Source organism: Pinus tabuliformis, chromosome 5_2 (assembly GCF_031772625.1).
Source record: "Pinus tabuliformis cultivar Carrire ecotype Pingquan chromosome 5_2, CPIR1, whole genome shotgun sequence".
NCBI lineage: Eukaryota > Viridiplantae > Streptophyta > Pinopsida > Pinales > Pinaceae > Pinus > Pinus tabuliformis.
The window spans coordinates 180,302,014-180,328,708 of NC_142306.1; the positions used below are offsets into that span (position 1 = coordinate 180,302,014).

At 36.2% G+C, this 26,695-nt stretch overlaps 1 pseudogene; it reads left to right on the forward strand.

The window, feature by feature from the left end:
- Positions 1–26,329, forward strand: part of LOC149158129 (protein TORNADO 1-like) — a 56,933-nt pseudogene extending 30,604 nt beyond the window's left edge.
- The last annotated feature ends 366 nt before the right edge of the window (positions 26,330–26,695 follow it).

Below are 26,695 nucleotides of genomic sequence, written 5' to 3' on the forward strand. Positions count from 1 at the left end.
ACATGTAGTTGAACAAAGTGACCATCTAGAACATGTATCCATTGTCAAGGATTAATGAATTGTTTGATTAGTTGAAGGGAGAATAAGTGTTTTTGAAGATTGATGCGAGATTCAGATATCATCAGGTATGCATTAAAGAGGACATTTGCAAGGAAACCTTCTAGAGATGGTATGGGCATTATGACTTTGTTGTAATTCCATTTGGTTTGACTAATCCTCCATCTATCTTTATGTGTTTGATGAATAATGTGTTGCATCCCTATTTGGAAAGGTTCATTATTGTGTTCATTGATGACATATTAGTATATCCTAAAAATTAGGAAGACCATGTTGAGCATTTGGAAATAGCATTGAGGTTGTGGAGAGGGCATCAATTGTGTGATAAGCTCATCAAGTGTGATTTCTTTAGACTCAGGTACACTACTTGGGACATGTTGTCTCTAAGGAGGGAATAACAGTGGATCCAAAAAATGTAAGAGCTATCATGGAGTGGGTAGCTCCTAGAAATGAAGATGAGGTGAGATCCTTCATGGGATTCGTAGGTTATTACACGAGGTTTACTAGGAACTTCTCATAGATTTCTTATCCTATTACATCATTGCAAAGGAAAGGTAAGAATTTTGAATGGACAGAAGAATGTGCAACTAGTTTTGAGGAGCTAAAGCAGTTGTTGACACATGCTCCAGTGTTAAATATCACAGATCCATACACACAATTTGTATTATGTACAGATGCTTGTAAGAGAGGACTTGGTGGAGTCCTTATGCAGGAAGGACAGATAGTGTGATATGAGTCACAGAAGTTGAATGAGCACAAGCAGAACTATCTAACACATGATCTTGAGCTAGCAACGATCATACATACATTGAATATGTGGAGGAATTATCTTCTTAGTAGGAGGTTTGTACTGATGAGTGACCATAGTGGGTTGAGATACTTGTTTGACTAGCTGAATCTGAATGCCAGGAAAGCTAGATGGTTTGCCACGATCAACGAGTTTGATTTTGAGATCAGATACATCAAAGGAAAGGAGAACAGGGTCGTAGATGCTGTTAGCAGGCAGATATAGGTAAATCACATAGCAACTATGAGCTAATATGGGAGAGATCTATACGATAAGATCTTGCAGGTAGATCAACTGGATGTCAGGTATATGGAGATTGTGCATAGGTTGCAATAGAGTATAGGTATAGGTACAGGTAGTAGTATAGGTACAAGTACGCGTAGTGGTATAGGTGCAGGTGCACAGGATGTCGACTATTATCTTACAGTGGATGGATTGATCAAGTTTAGAGACACGATATATGTGTTAGACAACAATGAGCTCAAGAAGGTTATCTTAAGGGAGTTTTCAACCATATTCAGGTCACCTAGGTTATCAGAAGACACTGACAGTATTGAAGAAATATATTATTGGCCGAATTTGAAGAGGGATGTAGCTGAGTTTGTGGCTAGATGTTTGCATTGTAGCCAAGTTTGTGGCAGGTAAAGGTAGAGTGTAGGCATCCAAGTGGACTTCTACAGCTGATTGTGATTTCAGAATGGAAATGGCACGTAATTTCCATGGAATTTATCACAGGATTACTGAGGATAGTGAGGCAACATGATTCTATCATGGTTGTTTTGGACAGGTTGACAAAGGTTGCACACTTCATTCCAATGAAGTCTATATTCTTAGCTAGCGATGTAGCACATGTATTCATTAGAGATGTGGTTATATTGCATGGTGTTCCAAATAAAATAGTGTTAGACAGGGATGTAAAGTTCACTTCCAAGTTTTGGAAGGAGTTGTTTGCAGGTTTGAGCATAAAGTTAGCCTTCAGTACAACTTATCATCCACAGACAGATGCACAGATAGAGAGGGTCAATAGAATATTGAAGGACATGTTGAGGATGTACTGATGCATCAACACCGAAAGTATGAAGGGTATCTTCCTCTAGTATAGTTCACTTATAATAACGGGTATCAATAATTCTTGAGGATGAGTTTGTTTGATGCATTGCATGGGCATAGTTAAAATACTCCAATCAGTTGGAGCGATTCAGTAAACAAGGTGTTGATTGGACTAGACATGCTGACAGACATAGACTAGGAAATGTAGGTAATCAACAAAAATCTAAAGACAACACATGATAGGTAGAAGGACTATGAAGATCAGAATGGATTTTTCAAGGAGTTCCAGGTGCGAAGTTTGCACCCTGGTTTTGTGGACCTTTGAGGATTATTGAGAGGATTGGGACACTATCCTAACAACTTGAACTACTTCCTATAGTAAAATTCCATGATATTTTCCATGTTTCATTGCTTAAGAAGTATGTAAAATATGTTGATCATGTGATTGACTGGTCTGTATTGGAGGTGGAGCTAGATGGAGAATTCCAACTAGAGCCTAAGTGTATATTGTAGAGAAATTGAACAATAGAGTATGTTAAAGTGTAGTGGAAGAACTTTGGGCCCGATGAACCTATATGGGAGATGGCAGATCATATGTGGGCTATGTATCCTTCATTGTTTGCCTATTGAGGCAAAGCAGTTTTTAGTATGATGTTTGGTATATGTTTTTGGTACATGTTTTAGTGATTTTTGATATATGTACATATGTAAATGGGTGTAAATACCACCACGAGTTGTGTTATAGAGCTCCAATAAGTGGTATGGGTGTCATGTCATTATATTTTTCATGTTGTTATGTTGTCATGTTATCATGTTCATTTGCTTTTTAGCAAGATAATCATTGTACATACTGCATCGAGCTATGTTATAAATATCCATGGGAAGTATGTTTTCTTTTTAGCTATTTTGTTGAGGTATAGGTGTTGTTGAACACCGAGAATAGTGTCCCCCAAGGGGGAGGGTTCTGTAACAGTCCTGGTGAAAATTTCATGTAATAAAAGTTAAGAAAGGAAAAATAATAACCACGATTGATGGGACACTTATTCCAAGCTAAATGTTGGGAAAGACATCCTTGTGTGGGTGTTCATTGGTTTGTTATAGCTAAGGAAATTGGCAAATGCAATGGCTAATGCTTTGGAAAAGAAACTGGAATTTTTGGCACATTTATTTATGAAAATGATGGAAATTAGGAGAAAGGGAAGGTGAAAGGTCACAGGTTGCATGTGAGGAGAAAAATGAAGGAAAATAATGGAAAATGAAGAAAATACAGGCCTAATTGATAAAAAGGATTCTCAATATCAATTGGTACATTTTTTTAGTTTAGTGTTGGATCTCTCTCTCACTATCCTCTCTCTCTCATTCTTGGACAAATTTTTTTCTTGGAGCACTTTGGCATTGGATCAAGAAAGGAAAAGGAGGCAAGAGGAAGGAAGGAGAAAGCAAGGAAGAGCAAGATCAAGAAGCTACAACATGATTCTTTGTAGGTATTTATTTGCATGTGTGTTTTCCTTTATAGATTTGGCATGCATGGTATTTCATGTGGTTCTTTGCTGTTGTGGCATGGGTTTCTCCATGTGTGACAGTGCTTTCAGCCTAGCCTTGCTATTTCTCAATAGCCATGGTGTAATGGGGTTCTTATGTTTTGGTTGAGATGGATTTTAGGATGGATTCAAAGCTAAGTGAGATGGATCTCTAAATAATAGAACACACGGCCTCGTAACCCCTGATCTAGACTATGGGTTGCGGTAAAGCCAGATTTTGTGTTGGCTCGGTGGGCCGAGGAATCCTCGACCAGTTAATGATGGGATATACGATAAATCCTAGAGGTTGTTGCCCTTGATTAGGCCTAGGAATCCTTGCCAGTGAATGATGGGATATAAGGTAAATCCTAGAGGGTGGAGTCTCAGTTTAGGGCCTAGTGATCCCTAGATCAGACTGTGGATTTAGGTAAAGCCTGCAAGACTAGGAGATAGTAAAATTCCTCACCATGTAGGTGGATAAATACAGTGGCATCCATTCTTGTTTTGGCTAGTGATCTGGTGGAGATCATGGTAAACCCTATTATTACATGTTTATTATTTTAGCCTAGTGATCTAGTGTGGATTGTGGTAAAGTCTGGTTTCTATTAATGATGGTGAGGTGGTTTAGCCTCAGGATGCCTTGGTTGGTTCTTTTGGTTTGAGTCCCATATTCATGCTTGGAATATGGCATGAGGGTGAATGGATGAAGAGAGAATTGTCTCAACCATTCTATGGTCAGGTGGAATGTGGTAGTCGCATCCTAGGTTGGTTTTTACAATCATTAACTAAAGGTTCATTCCTTGATACTCATGTGTAAATGTACTGATTTATATGTGGATTCTATGGCTGATGTATCCTTAATATTTCTATTTTTATTGTGCTGGTTATAAGCATGCATTATGATAGTGATGATGTATGGATCTCCTCATGTTTTGATATGTAAATGAATGAAAAATGTATCTTTGATCTAATAGATGATAATGCATATAATGAAATAAGGGAACAATTCTTCTTAGTGATTCTCATATAAGTATGAAAACCTGATGCTCAAAATTGTTGTTTACACCTGTAGATTACATATTTGTGACATGTTTGAAGAAATGTCTGTCACGACTAGTAGGGATCCAGTCTAGACATTGTCCTTATTTCTGCAAATGCATCATTGCTATGTTGTGTAAATTCATTTTTGAAATTTTCATTGAGTTTTGGGCAGTGAATTGGGTTATAGGCCTAAAAAATGGCTCAAATCTCAGAGACTCAGACACAGCACTCGGCAGAAAAGTCCCTGGACTCATGCAGACCCATGATGTGGGAATGTCGGGAGCCTCCTAGATGCATGTTTTCCCATATCAAGGGAGTGTTTGCGGGTTTATTAGTCTAAAACTTTATTTGGTATCAGGGGATGGTTACCTGAGTGGTTGGGTTGGCTCCTAAGAATTTTGTTGCTGATGTTGAATCTTTGAGTTGCGTGTTTCTGTCGATTCTACTCCCTTAAAGTCACCTAGGAGGTTGAAACCCATTATAGTGGCCTCTCGTCACATGTTTACGCTAGTTGGTCAATTACTTGGGTAGATGTGGGATGAGGGTGTTATGGGTTATCTGCTGCATGATCTTCAAAGCAGCATGATGGAAAAAACCAAGTCTTTTATGCCAATGTTCACAAAAATCATAGATTTTAACCTTCTCAACATTTGTGCTCAATGTACAACAATCCTCCACATCTTTTTTTTATAGGTTCTTCACACGAACCCTAATTTGCTTCACCTGTCATGTGGCTGTGTCTCAGGAATTCCTTTCTTTTGCTGAAGATCACATCATAACCACAATTTTCCAAAACTGTAAGAGAGATAAGATTTTTCTTCAGACCCTACATGAACATGGCATCCTTGAGCCTGATGGGGGAGCCAGACTCACTCTGAAAGGTGACTGTACTAATCTTGATCGCACTATACCTTATTTCATTCCATGTCTTGATGTGCATCTACAAATATTTTCCTTCCAGGTCACTAAAAAAATATCTATTGCCTTTCATGTGGAATGAGCCACCTAAGTCCAATTACCATATTCTCCCCATCAATGTGCTTTCCAAGCATGCAATGAGGATAAATTCAAGCTCAAACTGTGAAGCCAAATATTTACCTATCATTCCTCTTAAGGTCTTCTTGCTTTTCTTCTTGTGTGGATAGTTTGTGGCATAGTGCCTAAATTCATGACAATGGAAACATTTGGTTTTTGACATATCTTTCTTCTTGCTCCCTTTACTGGATTCTAGTTTGGATTGAGGTTTCTTACCTTTCCAATCTTTTCCTTTCCAGCCAATGAAAATTTTTCTTCATCATCACCCTTGGATAAAGTCTCATCTTTGGTATTCTGCTTTATTTCCTTATGTACAAAGTTAGACCATAAACGCTCGCAACTTGATGGTTTCTCCTTCAAATTCACCTAATCTTGATAGCTATGCCAGGTCTTGGGAAGGACTAGAAGGGCTAAGGTTACCAAGTCTTCTTCACGCACATTAACCCTAACTCCACTAAGTTCATTGCAACACTATGTAATCTTGCTCAGATACTGGTGAATTATGTCATTCTTATGCATCTTAATACTTTGAAGTATATCCTTGAGTGTCAACTTCCTATGGTCACTACTAATCCTGAACAAATATGTTAGTGATTTCCACATCATGAATGGAGTTTCTTTTCCATTGAGATTTGAGACGATGTGATCTCATAATCCCTCTAATAAGATTCTTCGTTCCTTGGTTACATATTTCTTCCATTGAGCATGGTTATGGGAATCGGATTTCGGTGGTTATGTAACATTTTCCTTGGTTTATAATAGTAGTCCATTGTCATCCAATATTGCCTCCATGTGATCCTTCCATGCAACAAAATTTAAGGTTCCTTCTGAGGCATAGTCTAGCATTTTTCTATTGAATGCCATCTTCTCAGTCCTGAAGAAAATCTGCAACATTAATCTCCAAAATTGAACTCTTGAAGACCAACTTTGAAGTGCATTCTCTAATGTGAACCCTGCTCTGAGACCATGTAGAAATTAGGTTGTAGATTCAAAACTGCTCATGAAATTTTCTAAATCACAAGACTCAAAGCTATTGTAATGCTCTTTGGAATTCAATGCCTAATATATAAGACAAATCATAGACATGAAACAAGAAAAATCACACATGCATAGAGATTTATCTAGGGGAAAACCATTGCTCAAAACACCTTCCTATTTGTATTTCATTAATCAAAGAATAGAGATGAATAAATATGATTGCTCAAGTTTGAGCACAACCTGCAAGTGTATATTCTATCTCTCTGCCTACTGATGGACTCTAGTCAACACTTAGCTAATTTTCAAGCCCTCCAAGCTCCTATTTCCTTGTGTTTTTCCTTAAGGAAATTACCCCCTATTATTTGATAAATTACCTAAATTGGATTGTGCAATTCCTCTAGGCTCATCCTATGTCTAAATTTTCCACTTGTACACATTGGAATAGTATAAAATTGATAGTACGCTTCCTTGGAAACTCCATCTCAGCTGGGTAACTCAAATTCTCTGCATACAACAATTATTTTGGGCTGATTGATCAGTTAACTGGATCATCATTGAGTGTGACAAGGGAAAAATTTAAGGATGTGAGTTTATCTTAGAGTTTAGAAACCTTGGTGAATCATAGTTGTCCATAATGTGCAAATTATAAAATTCTTGTTGATATTTTCATAAAATATTTAGGATTCTAATTATTTTATATTTTTTTGCATAAAATTTTGGAGATTTTCAATGTAAAATAACTTTATTCTATAACATTTGGGTGAGTAATTTTTAGAAAAAATGGAAATTGGCAAATATTCTTTTTGGAAAAAGTATCAAAAATTAGCCCACCTAAGCATATTAGCGCCTAAAATTTTCCCTGAGTGTGACTGAAGTCACGGTCCACAACTTGACCTTCCACTAGCTCCTACAAAAGTTAAAACTAGTTTAACTGACAATAAATCAATTTAACTAAAACACATTTCTAAAAATTATAAATCAATCATACTGAACTGAACTCAACCTTCCCCAACTTGAATTAACTGAGTTAAATGAGTGACAAGTGCCATGTCACCTCAATTAACTACCTCCAATATTTCTGTTGAAATGTAAATTCGAATTTTCTCTAGTTTGACCAAGGCAAGGTCAAACTGAGATTTTCTTGTTGTATTTTCAACACTTCATGGAAAGATGTGTGGTTTCTTGATTCATGAAAAAATTTACACATTAATTTTAGAATATATTTCGTTGAAGAATTCACAAATAATGTTGATGGAGCATTCTACTTTGTAGATAAGTCAAAACTCAAGCCATCAGGGCTTGGCACCATCAAGCTCAATCCACCTGGTCTCCCAAAATTTCTTCTACATGATGTTCTCTACCTCATGGAGTTGTGGATAAAATTGTTTTCATTGTTGGTTCACATCCACTATAAAGTACACTCCATACGCATGTTTGATGGCAAGGTTAGGTCATAAAAACATTAGACAACTTGTTGAAAAATGTAACTAATATCAATATTCATAATTGTATTTGAGTCATGATGTAATGTATTTGTCAAAACAAAGAATAATAAATTTTATTATAAATATGAATTTCATGCTTGGGTCAATGGTTTTTAGGTCAAAGCCTCCATGGTAGGCTTCTAGGGTTTATGTCAAGTGTCCTTGTATTTTTCAATATGCAAAAGACCCTTCTTAGGCTTCTTTTACCAAGAAAGAAAATTATTTTACCGTAAAATAGGTCTTTTAGGTCCCCTCCACCAAATTGGAGTCAACCTAGACAAGTTGGCCTAATTTTGGGACAAAATATACTATACAAAGGAAGCAACTTAACCTCATTTGAAGCACATCAATCACAAGTTCGATTTGCAGTAGCTAGAGACAAAAAAAGGTGTGAAATTCAAGGATAAGGAAGGAAACCCTAGTGAAGGAGAAGTAAGTATTGGTCAAGCATAAGAATTCAAAATTTTCTCTCTTTGTCTCACATGTCTAAAGTTGCTGGGTTGTTGGAAGGACCGAAATTGCAGTATTGTAGCTCAGTCAAAATTCTAGAGTTGTTGGGAGCGGAAATTATGGGTTGAAGTTGGGTTGAAGTTGTTGGACAAGAAGAGACTATAGAAGATTGTTGATTCATCTTAGAAGGCTGAATTGGTGGAGAAGGAAGTTATTTTGGTCAGGTTTAAGTTCTTATTCTATCTCAGTTTTATTAGTGAAAGAGTTTGACTGGGTTATTCTATCTCAGTTATTTTGGTCAAATAGCTAACCTCAATAATGAACTAAGGACAATAAAGATGAAAAAATATGATACCATGTCATCATATTTTGTAAGGATGTCTAGAATAAGATATGAAATCCAAGCTATAAATGAAGTTTTACCAGAGAAAGAACTCGTTATTGTTGCACTACAATATCAACCAAAATCATGAAGCTCACTTGCATCACGAATTATAAGTTGGAAAGATACACCAAACTTTGAAAAAATGTGAGATGCCTGCAGTCAAGAATAAGGCCACATTTCATTAGTAAAAACAAGGAGGAGGGTGAAGAAGATAGCACTTTAAATTCCTACTCTTCTCATCACAAGAAAAAGGAAATATAAAAGAAGTTCAAAGGGCCAAGGAAGAAGGTTGATCTATCAAATATTGAATGCTACAATTGTCATAAGATGGGACACTACAAAATTAAATGTCTTGAGAATCCAATAAATAAGATGAGAGAAAGAGAACATGCAAATATTATCAAGGAAGCTCCACCTAATAAGAACAAGACTGAATAATTGGAATTCAAAGATTTATAATATTAAGTCCTCTATTACATATCCTTCTTGGTCTTCTATTCTAAATGATTTCCTTTATGTTCTGATTTCTAGAATTTGTAGGTCTAATATATCTTGCTAGAGCATTTTTGAGTTGTTTAAAGCATAGGTATCCCTCAAAGAACTAGATTAGGAGGGAGCCTCCACCATTTTTCCAATAGATAAATTTCTTGTTCCTTGTTTCCACTTTCATGTTTGGTTTCCTCCTCATATCAAGATTTGTTTGTATTCTGTACTAATAAGATTTTATTTATATTTTCCTTGGTAGGAAATTTTGTAGAATACACAGAGAATATGGAGGAAACTTCAAAGGAAATATTTGAGTCATCAAAGAAGTTTTGTTTCAAAGGAATCCCTTCAATATTGATGCGTTACAAGATTTTTTAAAGACCAATTCAAGGTATGTCATAAACTAAAGGTTTTGTTACAAGGCTCTCTTCATAGAAATATATGATCATTCTCTTTTGAAATTTGACTTACATTACTGACATATTTACATCTAAGGGTTTGAATCATATAAATTATTGTTAGGGTGACTAATCATTAGATTGAATTTACCCTTGTTATACTATCTATTTTCATTTGATTATTCTTGTAAAACCCTAACCCTTAGGGTTCACTGTAAAACCCTAGCCTCTTAATGCTAAGGTTATGGCAATGTTGATAATGAAACCCTAGTTTACTTAGGGATTATTAATAAAATCTTGAACATATAATGAAGTCATATTCTTTTGAAGTCCTTTTGGGTTTGTTGTTAATTTCTAAATGAAACCCTATATTTTTAGGGTTTGGTGATTTAGATTTCATTAAGAAAACTTTTGTAATATTATCCTAGAAATGAAAACCTACGTGTATATTTGTCTATTTGATCGAAACCCTAACCTGGTCCAAATCATTTGATATATTGATATTGGGTTTACCTAGTAGATATTGATGTGAAATGATAATGCATCCTAGATATGTATATGTGAGCATGCTAATTTAATTTTTTATACTCATGTTTTAGTTTGTGAAGTGTAGGGTTTGTAACAAAACCATAGTAAAAAATGATATTCTAGGACATGATCAAATATTGCTTTCAGTTATTGAATCAATATTAGCAAATTAATAACTTTTTGATTTCCATACTCAAATTCATATATGCTACTTCAATGAAGGTAACCCGCGTGTACACGCAACTGTGTTTAAGGAAACTAGCGTATATCTAGCAAACTTATGATTTAGTTAATACATCATATGTTGATCTTTAATTAGTGCATCATTACTTCATTAACCATATAAATAGTAACCAGTTGCAGTAAAAACAAAACATACCATCACACATAAGAAACACACATGAACACCAAGATATAAGGTGGAAACCCAATGCGGTACAAAAGCCACCTCCTGTTGTCTTCCTTTTAATATAAGAAAAACCTGTTTACAATCTTGTACTGGCGCAGACTCATACCAATACATAGGCACCCACCTGTAGAAGGCTATAATCTTCTCTCATTCTCCAACTACTACTGGAAGGGAGCTACAACTCCCTAGCTCTTGTACTAGTCGATCTATTTACTAGTACATATGCATCAGCCTATTGAAGTCTCCAACCTTCACTCATTCTCCAGCTACTACTGGAACGGAGCTCCAACCCCCTGGCTCTTGCACTGGCTGATATGTTTACCAGTACGTAGGCACTGGCCTGTAGAAGGCTACGACCTTCTCTCTTCCTCTAGGGACCACGTTTCATAAATTTTCAGACTGGATACTCTTGGAACACAACACCATAATTTGAAGGCCACGTTTCATCTAATTTTCATACTGGACCCACCAACAACATTAAAGCTCAAAACCAATTACCACTGCAATACAACTATTTCATTAACCAATCATTAAATACTCAATCATCAAACTCTGAATCACCCACTACTAAATCACTAAATACCTGTCACCAGAACACAGAGAAGAACCCAAAACTCTACAACAACTACTAGAACCATTTGCAAATTCAGATATCATATTTCATAATGTATACACCACCTTGATGATCCGAACCAGCATGTATACGTGCTTCTACCAAATCGAACTCGCGTACAAATCTGTGAATATTTACTCATAACTTTGCAACTATTCCAGACATCAGTCATGCCCAGATCATAACATTTATAGAATAAAATATGCGTTAGTAATTCATATCTAGTCTATCCATGATCAAACCACATAATGATAAAAAATTCCAAGCCTTAAGATCCCGATCCATCATCCATCATCATCCACATAAGTGCATCCATGGTTCAGATCAAGCAAAGCCTCACAAACCCATAACCTACATATTAGATATCACACTTCATCAGATATTCAATACTTTCACACCTTGCACACATTGGCCTAATGATATTCTCCTCCTTATATAGTTTTAGGCCTTTCAATACCATGGACCGAAACCACTTAAGACCAATACCTTGGACCCAATACCTAGGGTCAATACCCCAGACCAAGTACCTTGGACCAATACCATGGATCAAAATACCATGGACCAAATACCTTGGACCAAAACTTAGTTTTCCAAGATATACACGCTTTTCATTCTGTGAAAATGTGTGTGTACATTATACGCACCTTTTGGTTTGTTAATTCGCGTGTATACGCTAGTCTTTCATGGTGAAACTGCATATACCTCTCTTTCTTCATTCTTTATAGTCTAATCTGTAATTCTTTTCTACTACACTGAGAAATATCATTTGAGTGAGTTGGCATCAAGGACAACACCTGTATCATAATGCTAACAATAAAATCTAGGGCTTGCAACAAAAACTAGTAAAGTATGACATGTAAATTCTAAGAGAATATGTTGAATCCTTATATGTATAGTACTATGATTGAACTGTTATTTCTAGCATCTAAGGCTTTGTGTCTCGGAGATGGAGTCTAGAGTTTATGACAAAACCCTCGTAAGAAGTTGAAGTCTAGTAAGTAAAAAGATGTGACCCTTGCTGATTATGACCTTAACTAAGATTGGGTATTTGATGTCTAAAACCTAATGTTTTGATGCTTCCATTGTAATGACATTATTTTGATTTAATTAACTTCAAACTTTTGTATATTTTTATTTGTTTCTACTTTATATTAAAGTTTGGCAGGCACATAATCTTCAATATGTTGAAGATGCCCTATGTTATGACGAAAAATACAATCCTTGTGTAAGGAGTGTAGAAAATCCTGTAGCTTCAAAAGCTAATGCAATTTGCTAAAGAAAGAGACAAGAATCTACTTCTACTCTCTACAGTGGAAGCCCATAAACATCGAGAAAATAATAATCAATAGAGTAAGAGAATCAAAGGCACATAACACTATAAATATCGGGGGAAATCCATAGCTCAAAACCCCACTATTTTTTTGTATCAAAATGGAAAATCAATATGAAATTACAATGCTTGTTCTCTCTAGAGAAATCCAAACACTCAGAAAATTCAATCTCCAACTCATAAGAAAGCTCAAGGCCAAAGCTTAGCCTCTTCAAAAGCTCTCCAAGTCTCTATTCCAATATGTAATTCCTATGGAGGATATTTTGTATTTAAAGGGAAATAAAGCCTCTGAAAACTGCACAATCCATGAAGGGTTAGTTCCTAAATGCATGCACTGTCAATGCAACTCATAAAAATCTAAAACAAATAGCACATTGTCCTTGCACTCTAGTCTCAACTGGGTCTTTCTTAGAATCGACGTGCATGAGCTTCTAATGAGTAAATATTTAGTTAACTAGAGTAGCACTAGTGGGGTTCATTAGTGACACCACTAACTGTTAACCCACTATTAGTTCTCTCAATTAGTTTGAGAACTAATTTAATTGAACTGACTCATGAACTTGAGTCTTCTATTTTGCAACTCATATTGGACTCCTACAAAGCAGGGAGAACATATGCATGATGACAAAAAGACTTGCAACACTAATTTCCTAAGTTAGTAAGTTTAATAAACTTAATTAACTAATTTTAAGTTGCTGTGAGAATAAAGTTCAAATTTAATTCACATTTTAGTTCAAGGACAAATTAAACTGGAATTTCTTGTTTCCATTTCTCAACACTCCCTCTCAAAAAGAAAGGGATTATCAACTACCCCAATCCTATCTATATGAAACTCGAATTTACATCTTAACAATGCATTTGTTAAGATGTTAGCATCTTGCTCCTCTGTGAGAATGTAATCTAACAACATGATCCGAATCAATACAGAATCTCTGAGATGATGATATCGAATATAAATATTCATGGAACGATCATGAAAGACTAGATTTTCAGAGAGTCTGATACAAATCTGATTATCACAATAAATCACTGCTCAATCCATCTACTAACCAAAGAAACCAACCAAGATCTTCCTCATCCAGATAGCCTCACATGTTTCCTGACTTGCATTCATGTACTCTACCTCTACTGATATGAGAGCAACTGATCTGTGTTTCCTTTTGTACCAAGAAACGATCGCTGACCCAATACGTAAGATCCCTCCTAATTTGGTCTTCCTATCAGATGGACTCCCTTCCCAATCTACATCGGTGAAGCCTTGAAGCTTCAATCCCTCTGTCTATTTTTACCATAACCCAAACTGAGTAGTGCCTTTGAGGTATCTCAATACATGCTTTTCTGCCTTCTAATACAGCCTGGTAGACCTAACCATCTCTTGACTAAGATGGTTAACCCACAAGATGGATGTAAACAATAGCTCCCACTACTTCCCCTGAAGTAACATCCTCCTTCCTCCAGTTACCAGCTAGAGGAGTCCCCATGGGTTTACTTCTCCCCATGTGGAATCTCTTGAGTATCTCGTTGGCATACTTTCCCTGAGATACAAACAACTCCCCATCTCCCTGCCATACCTCCATGCCAAGAAAGTAATGCAGGAGCCCCATGTCCTTCATCTCAAACTCTCTTGCAAGGTCCTCCTTGCAATATTTGATGAGCTTCTAATCACCTATCACTATGAGATCATCTACATAAAGTACAATGATCAACAACTTACCTTCCACGACTATGTGATACAAGTTTGCATCTGCTTCACTCTTCATGAAGCCCAACCCAGTGAAGTAGCTATCTATCCCGGTGTACCAAGCACGAGGTGCTTTCTTCAACCCATACAACACTCTCTTGAGTTAGCACACATGTGACTCACGGTCCAAGGTTTCAAAACCTTCAAGATGCTCTATGTACACCTCTTCCTCAATCATGCTATTGAGGAAGGCAATCTTTACATCCATCTAATGGATCTTACAACCCATCTATGTTGATAGTGCCAAAATAGATCTGATTGACGAGTACCTTGCAACAGGAGCAAAGGTCTCATCATAGTTAATCCTCTCTACCTGTGAAAAGCCACGGTCCACAAATCTGGCCTTATGCTTCTCCACACTACCATCTACAACTTGCTTTACCTTGTAAAGCCAACAGGAGCTCACAAGTGACTTGTCCTTCGGTCTCAGAACAACATCTCAAACACTATTTCAACCTATGGATTCATACTCCTCCACCATCGCATCAACCCAAACCAGTTGTTGCACTACTTCCTGAAAGGAATATGGCTTTGTCACAACACATGAACCCATAAGTGCCATGTATCTAGTGTACCACTCTGGTGACCTCCTCTGTCTGCACTGAGAAGAGGGTGCTCCCACATTCTCCCAGGCATCATCCAACAATCTGTCAGCCTCTCTAGTGTGTTATCTTCCCTATTTGGAAGACTCTTCCTGAGTGGATGTATCCACTCTCCAAACCTCTGCATGTGGCTTCTCCACATAAATCTGAGGTCCCCCAACCTTAGGAGCTAAAATCTTCCATCCGCATGTAGCTCAAGCTCCCTCCCAACGGATACTCACATGGCCTTCTCCTCATCGAACCTCATATCCATGCGAACCACTGTCAATTGACTGGTCGACATGTACACCGGATAATTGTGGGGTGTATCAATGTACCCCACAAAGATCCCCAACTCTTATGTTGGCGCAATCGTCTTCCGTGCATCTTTGGTCACATGGAAATAAACTGATGACCTAAAAATCCTAAAGTGACCAACATCTAGCCTCTTATCGAAATAATCCTCCTCTGGTGTCTTCATCTCAAGTATCCAATTTGGGTTACAGTTCTGAACATAAATCGTTGTGTTGCATGCCTCATCCCACAAGTGTAGTGGTAGGCCATAATCACGTAACATCGCCCTTTCTTCCCCTACTATGCTTCTGTTCTTCGTCTCGGCAACCCCATTCTATTGAGGGTTATGGGGGATCGTCAGCTCTCATTTAATCCCTTCCACTACATAGAAGTTATTAAACTCATTGGAGACATACTAACCATTGTCATCACTCCATAGAGCTTTAACATTCTTGCCAAACTCTTTCTCTATCACTGCTTTGAACTCACAAAATTTTGTGAAAGTTTGATCCTTTTTCTTCATAAAAAATACCCACATTTAGGAGAACATTCATAAAAAAATATAACATAATACCCATGTCTGGCCATGGATTTTGTCGAGAATGGTCCATGCACATCTGAATAGACTCTCTCCAGAATAGACTCTTCTCAACAGTCTCTTTCTCCAAAGGAAGTCTTGGTGTATTTTCCCAAAGTAAAACCCTTCCACGTATCAACTTGCTCAAGCATACCTTTGGGAAGACTGGTTGAGACTTTTTGCAATATCTTCAAAGCCCCATGATGCAAGTGGTCCAATCACCTATGCCACAACTCGCCAACGTGTCAGCTAAACATATTTTCTTCTTTTGAACTCAAAGAAGCACAATCCTCTACCTCTATCTTATCGAGATTCTGAACTCAAATCCCTATCTTCTTTACTTGACACATGGCTATGTGTCGAAGGAACGTCTTTCCTTTAGAAAAGATCACATCATAGCCTCTATCCTCAAGCATGGCAACATATAACAAGTTCTTCGTCAATATGGGTACATGCATAATATTCTTCAAGTTGAGTGGAGCCGCATTCTCCCTCTAAAAATTATTAGTTCCCACACCCGTAACACTATACTTACCATCATCACCCATGTCGATATGAATCTTGAGATCTTTCTCCTCCAGTTCACTGAACAACTCTTTATTTCTAGTCATGTGGAATGAAGCTCCACTATCTAAGTACCAGACACTTCCCATCATTGAAGACACCATGCATGCAATGAGGGAAAAGTCCAATTCAGATTAGGAGGCCAACACCTCACCTGTCGCTCCTCTTGAGGAATTCTCCTTGCAATTTTTTAATGGAAAATTTGTAGCAAAGTGTCCCGTATTGTGACAATGAAAGCATTTAAATTGTGTCATGTCCTTCTTCCTACCTCCATGATAAGAATCTGATTTGGAATGGGAAATTTTACCTTTCCCCTTCCTCGCCTTAATCGCTAAGGCATGGTTCTCTTCATCATCAGTATTTTATGAAGAACCATCCCTGGTGTTCCTCCTGACCTCATCTTGCATCAAATCCGACCATAGTTGTTCCCAGTCTAGCAGCTTCTCCCGACCATTGACGGAGTCCTAATAACTATGCCAACTCTTTGGGAGTCCAAGAAGAGTAAGGCTCACCATATCCTCCTTGGCAACCATGATTACAACACTTCCAAGTTCATCCCGATAATGAGTGAACTTGGTCAAGTATTTCAGAATCATCTTGCCTTTCTTCATCTTTATCATGGAAAATTTTAGGGGCGAATTTTTTCCTTTGGCCTAAATTAAGGGGTTTTATATTTTTATTGGGCGAATATTTTGTATCATAGTACATTGTTACGAATCACCTCAAATTTATTTTATAAAAAAAATAGGTATGGAGGTTAGCACACCTTATTTTAAAGGGGAGGGTAAAAAAATTAAATTTAGCCCTTGAAATTAGGAGTTACAATCTTCCATTCACCCTCATTTTCAAGAAAATGTATTTATGATAGTTATAAATAAAAATATAAATACAGTGGAGGTATGGTGAATAAATAAAAATACAAATAAACTAGAGGTATGGTAAATTAATAGAAATATAAATAAATTAGAGGTATGGTAAATAAATAAAACATTTTTTTTTATATTTACTCCATATGTCACCTTATATTTATGAACAAGCAAGCATGTAAATAAATAAAAATATAAATAAAGTGGAGGTATGTAAATAAATAAAACCTCCTTTTATACTTCAAAGGTATGGTAAATAAATAAAAATATAAATAAACTACAGGTATGGTAAGTGAATAAATTCTCTTTCTATATTTAGTCCATGACCCTCTTTCTATTTAAAAAGGCTCAAAAAAGAGGTTTTATTTAATTGAATCCTATGATCCAAATACCATCTTTATAAAAGAGGTATGGTAAATTAATAAAAATATAAATAAATGAGAGGTATGGTAAATAAATAAAACATTTTTTATATTTACTCCATAAGCCACCTTATATTTACAAACACTCAAAAAATGTGTTATATTTAGGTGAAGCCTATGGGCCAAATACCATGGGCCAAATTATTATTAATACCATGCAAAAAATCATTATTAACCCTAATATTAGTATTAATAAAAATAAAAATGGGGCATGGTATTGACCCATGGTATTCACATGGAATGTAGACTATTTAAAGGGGGGAATTAAACTAGCATAGATCCATCTTTACTCTGGATCAAATATCGGGATATGCAAACTAACATAGAGTGAAAATATATTTTATCCCTCTCGGGGCTTGGTAGATCAAGAGTAAAAATGGATCCTACAATTCAATGTCACTTAAACATTTTAACTTGGTTAAAATAAAAAAATAAAATAAAAATCAATTATTAATTTTACTAATTTGTATAAATTACTAATAGCAGTTTTTAACCTCTGGGTTTATGATAACCCATGGTATTGACCCATGGTAATATCATGGTATTCATGTGAGAACAAGCTATTTAAAGGGGAAATTCTATCAGCTTAGATCCATCTTAATTCCAGGTCTACCAAGTGCTAGGAGGGATAAATAGATTTCATCCCTCTAAGAGTGGTAGATGTGGAGTTAAGATGGATATATGTTGGTTTTTATGATAATGAAGATATTAAATAGACTTAAGAAATTATATTGTAAAAAATTTATTAAGGTGAATGGTTAAATCTACATTTAGTCACTTCACAAAATTTAGTAAAAAAATACAGATATCTCCATTAATATTGGTTATTTTGATTTAACAAAAAAAAAATCAAAGCAATGAAATCTTAACTCTTTCTGCATCACCCTCGCAGAAGAGAGATAGGCCGATATTTCCCACCATCTTTCAAACATTCTCAATATGATATCTTCATGAAAAAGTTAAGGTACTAATCTTGGATTAGTTGGTTGAAAAATATGTTGTTTGTACAACCTTTCATCTTCTTTGCTATTCTTAGTTTGTCGTAATTATCTGTAGGGGCTGGGTCACTGCACCATATTGTCCTAAAAGGCGGAGATTGTGCAACAAAAAGGAAATTAATCTACGTGTTACAACGCTGTTAAAAATGGTATGAAAGTAGTGAATTATGCTAATAAGAAATTTAGATTAGGAGAGACATAATTAAATTTTATTATTTAATTTAAGATTTCCAATTAAAATAATAATAAATCTAAATTTATATATTTATATATTGATTGGAAGGCTTTTGACAATGGTCACTTCTTTCCATTAGATCACCTTCAGGCCTTTGGGATACCTACTATTTCATTATATTATATAGTTGGGGCTTGCTCCTTGTTGGCGTGTTGGGGTAATCAAACTTGATGTGTTTTCTTTTTATCTCGCAGTTGGAGTCTATGGAATATGAATGAAATTTGATAGCTTGGCAAAAGTGGTAGCTTCACAAAAGTGGTAGAGAAAACATTAATCTCTCCTACCATGATAAACATGGCCACTAAAACTTGCAACATTGTTTGTAGGAAGTGAAAATTATGTTTCTTTTTCCCAAACATGTATGCTAGTATATTACAGTTTAATGAATATGTTTTATTATTATCATATATGGTTTCATACTTTAACAAAGCATTCACCAAGACTTCACAATGTTTTCTTATTCAATGAAAGATTTTCCAAGATCTTACAAGATTTTATAATTCAGTAAAGATTCGCCATGGCTTTACAAGATAATATAATCTGGTGAGAGATTTGCATATATATATATACACATATTATATTAGTGATAAAATCACCTCCCATTTTTCCTATGTATCATGGGGATTCGCCCATTTATTATACATATAAATTTAGAGTGGTTCTTAAAATTTTCCTTGATCTTGATTTTATGAAGTTTATCCTTCAGTGCCAACATCCTTTGATCACTGCTATTCTGATACAAGTCTGTCAATTTTTTCCACATAGCATGTGGGGTTTCCTTTCCATGGAGACTCGAGATAATATGATCTTGAACTCCCTTAAGGATTATCTTCCTTACCTTCACCACACACTTCTTTGACTTGACCATGTTTTATGCATCAGTAGCCGTTGGCTTAGGAATTGCTTGTTCAAAAAATTCCTTCAAGCCATTATCCTCTAGCACAACCTCCATCTTGCCCCTCCAGGATATCGAATTCGAGTTTCCTTCCAAGGCATACTCAAACCTCAACCCATGGAACACCATATGCCAATCTTGAAGTATGTATTGCAAATTCGACTTTCACATATAACCTAGAAACTCAAAACTTCGAAATCTTCTCTAGTATAATGTTCTTAGCGCTAATACCATTAGGGGATTTTTGAAGTATAAAATGGGCCTCCTAAGAAAATTATAAAAAAATAGTGGAAATAATAAATAATATTAGATTATATCATCAAATTTTAGAGGGAAAAAAGAAAAAACTATTTTTCAACTCGTATTTTAAACTTATCTCCCTATGGGTTTACTCAAATTTCAATTGGAAACACTCATTGGATGTAAAATTTGAGTCGTCATCCAAGGAGAACCCATGTTGCATACTTTCAATGGATCCTACTATATGAAAAATGAGAAATCCATGGAAAACATGATTGCAATCACATCTTTTCATGTATTTCTCAATTTTTGTGTAGTAGGGTCGATCGAAAGTATGTAACATGGGTACTCCTTGGATGAGGAAATGAATTTTGCATCCAACGAGTACTATCACTCAAAATTTGAGTACCTTAGGGAGATAAGTTGAAAAGGTAGTATTATTATCTTATTATTTCAAGTTAGTATTATTATTTTATTATTTTTTAATCTTTTTACTTTTTTACTCCAAAAGTGGTGATTCATCCCCCTGGTTAACATCATCACCTGAATCCTATTGGTTCTTATAAAGTTGATTTTGGTTTTACATTTTTCTTAGGAGGCTCATTTTAGACCTAAAAATTCCCCTAATGCATGTAGAAAATCCTGTAGATTCACAAGCTAATGTAATTTGCTAAAGAAAGAGACAAGAATCTACTTCTACTCTTTACAGCGGAAGCCCGTAAACATCAAGAAAACAATAATCAATAGAGGAAGAGAATCAAAGGAACATAACACAATAAATATCTGGCGATATCCGCATCTCAAAACCCCACTATCTATTATGTATTAATCTAGAAAATCAAGATGAAATTACAATTATTGCTCTCTCTAAAACAAACCCAACACTCAACAAATTCAATCTCCAACTCGTAACCAAGATCAAGGCCAAAGCTTAGCCTCTTCACAAGCTCTCCAAGTCTCTATTCCAATGTGTAATTCCTATGGAGGATAGATTGTATTTAAATGGAAATAAAGCCTCTAAAAACCACATAATCCCTCAAGGGTTAGTTCTTGAATGCATGCACCGTGAGCGCAACTTAGAAAAATCTAAAACAAATAGTGCACTGTCCCTACACTCTAGTCTCAACTGGGTCTTTCTTAGAATCAACATGCATGAGTTTTTGATGAGTAAATATTTAGTTAACAAGAGTAGCACTGGTGCAGTTCATTAGTAACACCACTGACTGTAAACTCTATTAGTTCTCTCAATTAATTTGAGAACTAATTTAACAGAACTAACTCATGAAACTAAGTCTTCTATTTTACAACTTAAAATTAACTCATACTAGACTCCTCCAAAGTAGGGAGAACATACACATGACAGTAGAAATACTTCCAACTCAAATTTCCTAAGTTAAGTAAGTTTAATAAACTTAATTAAACAATTTTAAGTTACTATGAGAATGAATTCAAATTTAATTCATAGTTTAATTCAAGGACAAATTGAATTGGAATTTCTTGTTGTCATTTCTCAACAAAGAGAGCTTTGTGTTGAGCCATGATACCCATTTCTATTATGGAAACCTTACACCTTCACTCGATTCTTTACATTTCAATTTTTTCCATGCTTATCCAGTTAAGTAGAGAAGGACAAGGGGAAAATATAAATGAGAAAACCAAAATCAGAGGTCTTACATATGCTTCTTTGAAGGAACAAACTCATATTCTCTAATTAAGTTAGAATCAATCTTCTTCCCATGAAATGGAGAAGTGTATATGCACAATCCTATATATATATATAACATAAATAAAGGGTGAAAGAAGAGAAAGACTTCCTACACAGGGAGGTGAAGCAAGAGAATCCATCAGGGTACTGTCCAAGCTCACTCGCAGTGGAGAAATGTTTGTGTTCCTAGAGTGACTCCATCAAGGTATTGTCTAGGCCTACTAGTAGTAGAGTAACACCAGAGATGAAATACTATACTTTGAGAATCTAAAGCTCGCGAACTATACTACCCTTTCCTAATTTCAAACAATGTGATATTGTTGGTCTTATGTTTGTGTTCAACAAAGAAAGGATAGAGAGGACTATGTTTATTCACAGGGTATGTGGGGAAACCAAAGTGATCTGCATGATGAATCAATACCCACTAAAGAACTAGACCGTGGATGAAAGAATTAGCCAACCCAGAGAAGCTAGCTTTTAGCTAGTGTGTCACCAATTGTTGTCATTGCTACAATATCGTCCAAAATTTTGGCCTACATCCAAATTTTAGAGCCTACTTTTACTTTGTATACTTCCATCAAAAGTATTAAGAGTCATCACATGTGTATTCTCTAAGTGTTAACATAGTTACCAATCAAATGGGAATTATTACCTCAAAATAGGTACTTTAGCCCCAAAACCCCCAAAAAACATGAAAAAACAACATTTTTGGGGTAAATTTTCAACATTTTTTAAAAATGGAAGTAAAAGCCAATCTTTTTGTGCAAAAAACACCCTGAAAATGAAAACTATTGATGCTGGAATATTTATTTATTTATTTATCTTTTTCGGGGTAAATTGTCAACATATTTTAATAATGAAGTTAAAAATAAAATATCATGACTATGAAAAACCTTAAAATTCCGACATGAAATTAAAGATAAAATATCATGTCTCTGAAAAGTCTTAAAATTCCAAGGATGAGTAAAAACATATTATGATATTCTTAAATTCTTTTTGGAACAAATATTGTCTTCATAAGAGAAACAAAAATGGGTGACAAAAATGTTGGGTTATGACTTTGAAATCATATACAAAAAGGGGAAGAAAAATGTTGTTGCAGATGCACTCTCAAGAAAGGATGAGGATGTGGAAGCATTTCTTTCTGCCATTTTGATTATCCAACCTGAGTGGATAATTGAAGCAAGGAATGAATTGAAGAATGATGAATAGCTGTGGCCACTCATTCAAAAGTTGTAGCAATATCCCAGTATATTTGATGGATTTACATGGAAAAATGATTCATTATGGTACAAAGATCACTTATATCTTTGTAAGAATTCCCAATTGAAGCAAGACATTCTTTTCAAATTGCACATATCTCCCTTAGGACACTTGAGATTTTTAAAAACTTACCATAGGGTGAAGAATGATTTTTTTTGGATGGCCTTAAATATGATATTCAGAAATTTGTGGTACAATGCTTGGTTTGCCAACAAAATAAATTTGAGACAATTAATACCCCAGGTTTGTTACAACATTTAGTCATTTCAAGTCAACATTGGGAGGAGGTCTCAATGGATTTTATCACAGGTTTACCCAAGTATGCAGGAAAGAGTGTCATCGTGGTGGTAGTTGATAGACTTACCAAGTATGAACACTTTTTTGAATTATCTCATTCTTTTAAATCCAATACAGTTGCTACTGCATTTATGGAAACAATTCAAAAGCTTCATGGACACCCAAATATTCTAGTAAGTGACAAAGGTCCCATTTTTACATGAAGTTTTTGGATGGAATTATTTTCTTGTCTTGGTACTCAATTAGCTCATAGCTCACCTTATCATCCTCAATCTAATGGGCAAACTGGGATAGTGAACAAATGTTTGGAAGGATATCTCTGTTGCTTTGTATCTGATAAACAAACACAATGGCCCAAGTGGTTACCTCTAGGTGAATTGTGGTATAACACTTCCTTCCATACTGCCATAAAAGTGACCCCATTTATGACACTTTATGGATATCATCCACTATCCATCACATCATATTTAAGAGACAATTGTAAGGTTCAAGCAATGGAAGATCATGTCGAGCATCAACAACCATTTCTCCAACTCCTTAAGGATAACCTCACTCTGGCACAAAATTGAATGATGGCAATATGTAGATCAACATCGCAGTGAAAGAAGTTTTGATGTAGGTGAATGGATATTTTTATGGCTAAAACCATACCAACAAATTTCTCTTAGGCAAGCTAAGAAGGATAATAAATTATCACCCAAGTACTACGGTCCTTACAAAGAGTTGGAAAATATTGGTACTATGGCATACAAGTTGGAGTTCCTTGCATCTTCACAAGTACACCTCATTTTCCATGTTTCATGCTTAGTGAAGGTTATCGATGACAAGCTTCTAGTTCAAACAGTGTTTCCAGAACTTGACAAAGAAGGAAAAATCATATTTGAGCATGAATCAATCATGGAAACAAGAACCCGACATCTATGGAATCAATCAATTTCATAGTATCTCATTAAGTGGGAGAACTTACCTGCTGATGATTACACATGGGAGGATGATAATTTTATACAGAAGCATCCATAACTTCTCAAGCATTGAGGACAACACATTTTTTAAGGAGAGGGGCATGTTAGGTCCCCATAATAGTAGTGTAGCCCCCTTATTTTTATTTGTGTGCCCATGTAGCCCCCATATTGTTATTGGTGTGACCCATAGAATCCCAACATTGTTATTGTTGTTCCTTTACATTATTGATGATGATGATGATGGTGGTGGTTAACGTCCACTGAGACCAAATTGGTCTATCGGACGTATCATTTTCTTAGTTTCTAATTGTCTGGCTCCTCATCTTTCTTGGCGAGGTTGGTGCTGTAGCTTTCTTTTTTTTTTCTCTACGATCTTCCAACTTTCTTTATCTTTCATCTCCTTCATCCCTTCTGGTTCTTGGGGCATTGGTTTCTTAGCTTCGCCATCTATTGTGTTCGTCCTTTTGAAGATAGTTGGAGAAGAAGTTTGGTCTAGGAGATCTACTTTGCTGTTAAATGAAGATTTATTTTGTGTGGTATTCGAATCCTCATAACTGTTGATGCTTGAGGGGTTGTTGAGTTCACTCCTTTGTTTTTGGGCGAGGCTTTTCCCCTACTTGTCTTGAGAGTTGTTTCTTTCTTGCCCAATTTCAGAGTGTTCTCGAGAGTATTCTTCTTTGATGATAGTATAGTGTTCTTTTTGTGCTCCTTCCCACTAGGTAGATCTGTGGTGATTTTTTCTAGCAAAATTTTTCTGGGAGGCTTTTGGGCATTTTTTAGCTAGGTGGCCTGTCTTAAAGCAAGATCTACGTCTGAAGAGGACACTTTCATAATCGAGTTTCTGGTTCCACACATAGTCTTTACTTGTTAGGTGTATTTCAGCTGGGAATCCGGTACTGAATTCCATTTCCACACAGATGCGTGCATAGGTGGTTCTAGTATATTCCTCTATTTATGGGAACTTGCAGTAAAATTTCCCAATTGCATTTCCAATGGCTTTTAGCGAAGAGAAATTCCAGAGATGCAAGGGTAGGTTTGGTAATCTCACCCAAACTAGTGTTGATGTTATGACTATTGTTGAGGGATCGAATGATGGGCTCCATGGCCTCATGAATAGGCCTAAGTTTTCCCAAAACCAAGGGCCGAAATATAGAATACATTGTCTACTTTCAGGGTTTTCAAAATCTACTATAAAGAAACCCCTAGCAAAGGGGTAGATATTAATTGCATCGGGAATTAGATGTTTCCATACCTCCGAGATCCAACTATGGAGAGCTGTCAGCCACGGCCAAAAACCATTGAGTCGCCATATTAGGGCAGTTTTAGAGAACTTCAAAGCCTCATCAAGTGAGGCTTGGACCACCTGGATAGTGGGAGTTGGGGCCTCATTGACGATATGGGCAGGAGCTTTCCCCCCAAAGGTGGACGAAACTGAGCCAACAGATATTTTTGCGAAGCTGGGAGCCATCTAGGGAATGCTCTCTTGGGAAGCCATAAGTTTGACAGATGTAGCACCAGTGCCGAGGGCCACAGAAGGGCACAGAAAGATTGCCGCAGAGTGAAGATCTGAAGAGCTGCAGTGTGAAGATCTGAAGAGCACCATGGAAATCCTGGAAGACGGTCACGAGAGCCGCAGTGTGAAGATATGAGGTGAAGAGTCACAGATCTGAAGCATGAAGAGCTGCAGAGTGAAGATCTGAACAGCCACAGTGTGAAGATCTAAAGAGCCGCGTGGAAATCCTGGAAGACAGTCACGAGAGCCGCAGCGTGAAGATCTGAGGTGAAGAGCCACAAATCTAAAGTGTGAAGAGCCACAGAGTGAATATCTAAAGAGCAGCAGTGTGAAGATCTGAAGAGCCACGTGAAAATCCTGGAAGTCATAGATTTAAAGCCCTCCACACGACCCACAGCAAAAGGTGCAGATTTCTAAAGTACTGCCAACGTAATCATCCAGGCCTTATACAAATTACAAAGATCTCGACAATTACAAAATGTGGGGTTACGGAGTGGAAGGTCTCGTGGATCCTCTGCAAAACAAGCCCCCTATAGGCGGGACTGCAGGCACAGAAAGGCCAACTATGATGGGTGTCGGTGTCAAGGAAGAGCTGCAGATCTCAATTAAAAGAGCTGCAGATTAAACAGTACACCCAAACTATTATTGTTATGTAGGCTTTGATTATATTGTGACTTGTTAGACTCCTATATACAAAGGAGGTCTTGTCATTTGTATCATCCAAGAATTTTTCATTTAGGTAATGTAAAGGAGGTTTCCCCCTTGAAGTGGATAATTTTTAAGTCGCTGATCTATCTTTTATGTTTTTTTGTGAGCTAGTTGCAAAACATTATAACACATTTCCAATAAGTTAAGCACCAAAGTCACTGAAATAGTTCAATTACTTTAGTACATGTGAAAGTGAAAATGAATCATAAACATTCAAAGAGTAGTCTTAAAACATCCAAAATCCATGTATGAAAATGTGTTGGCCAAAAGGCTTCAAGTATTA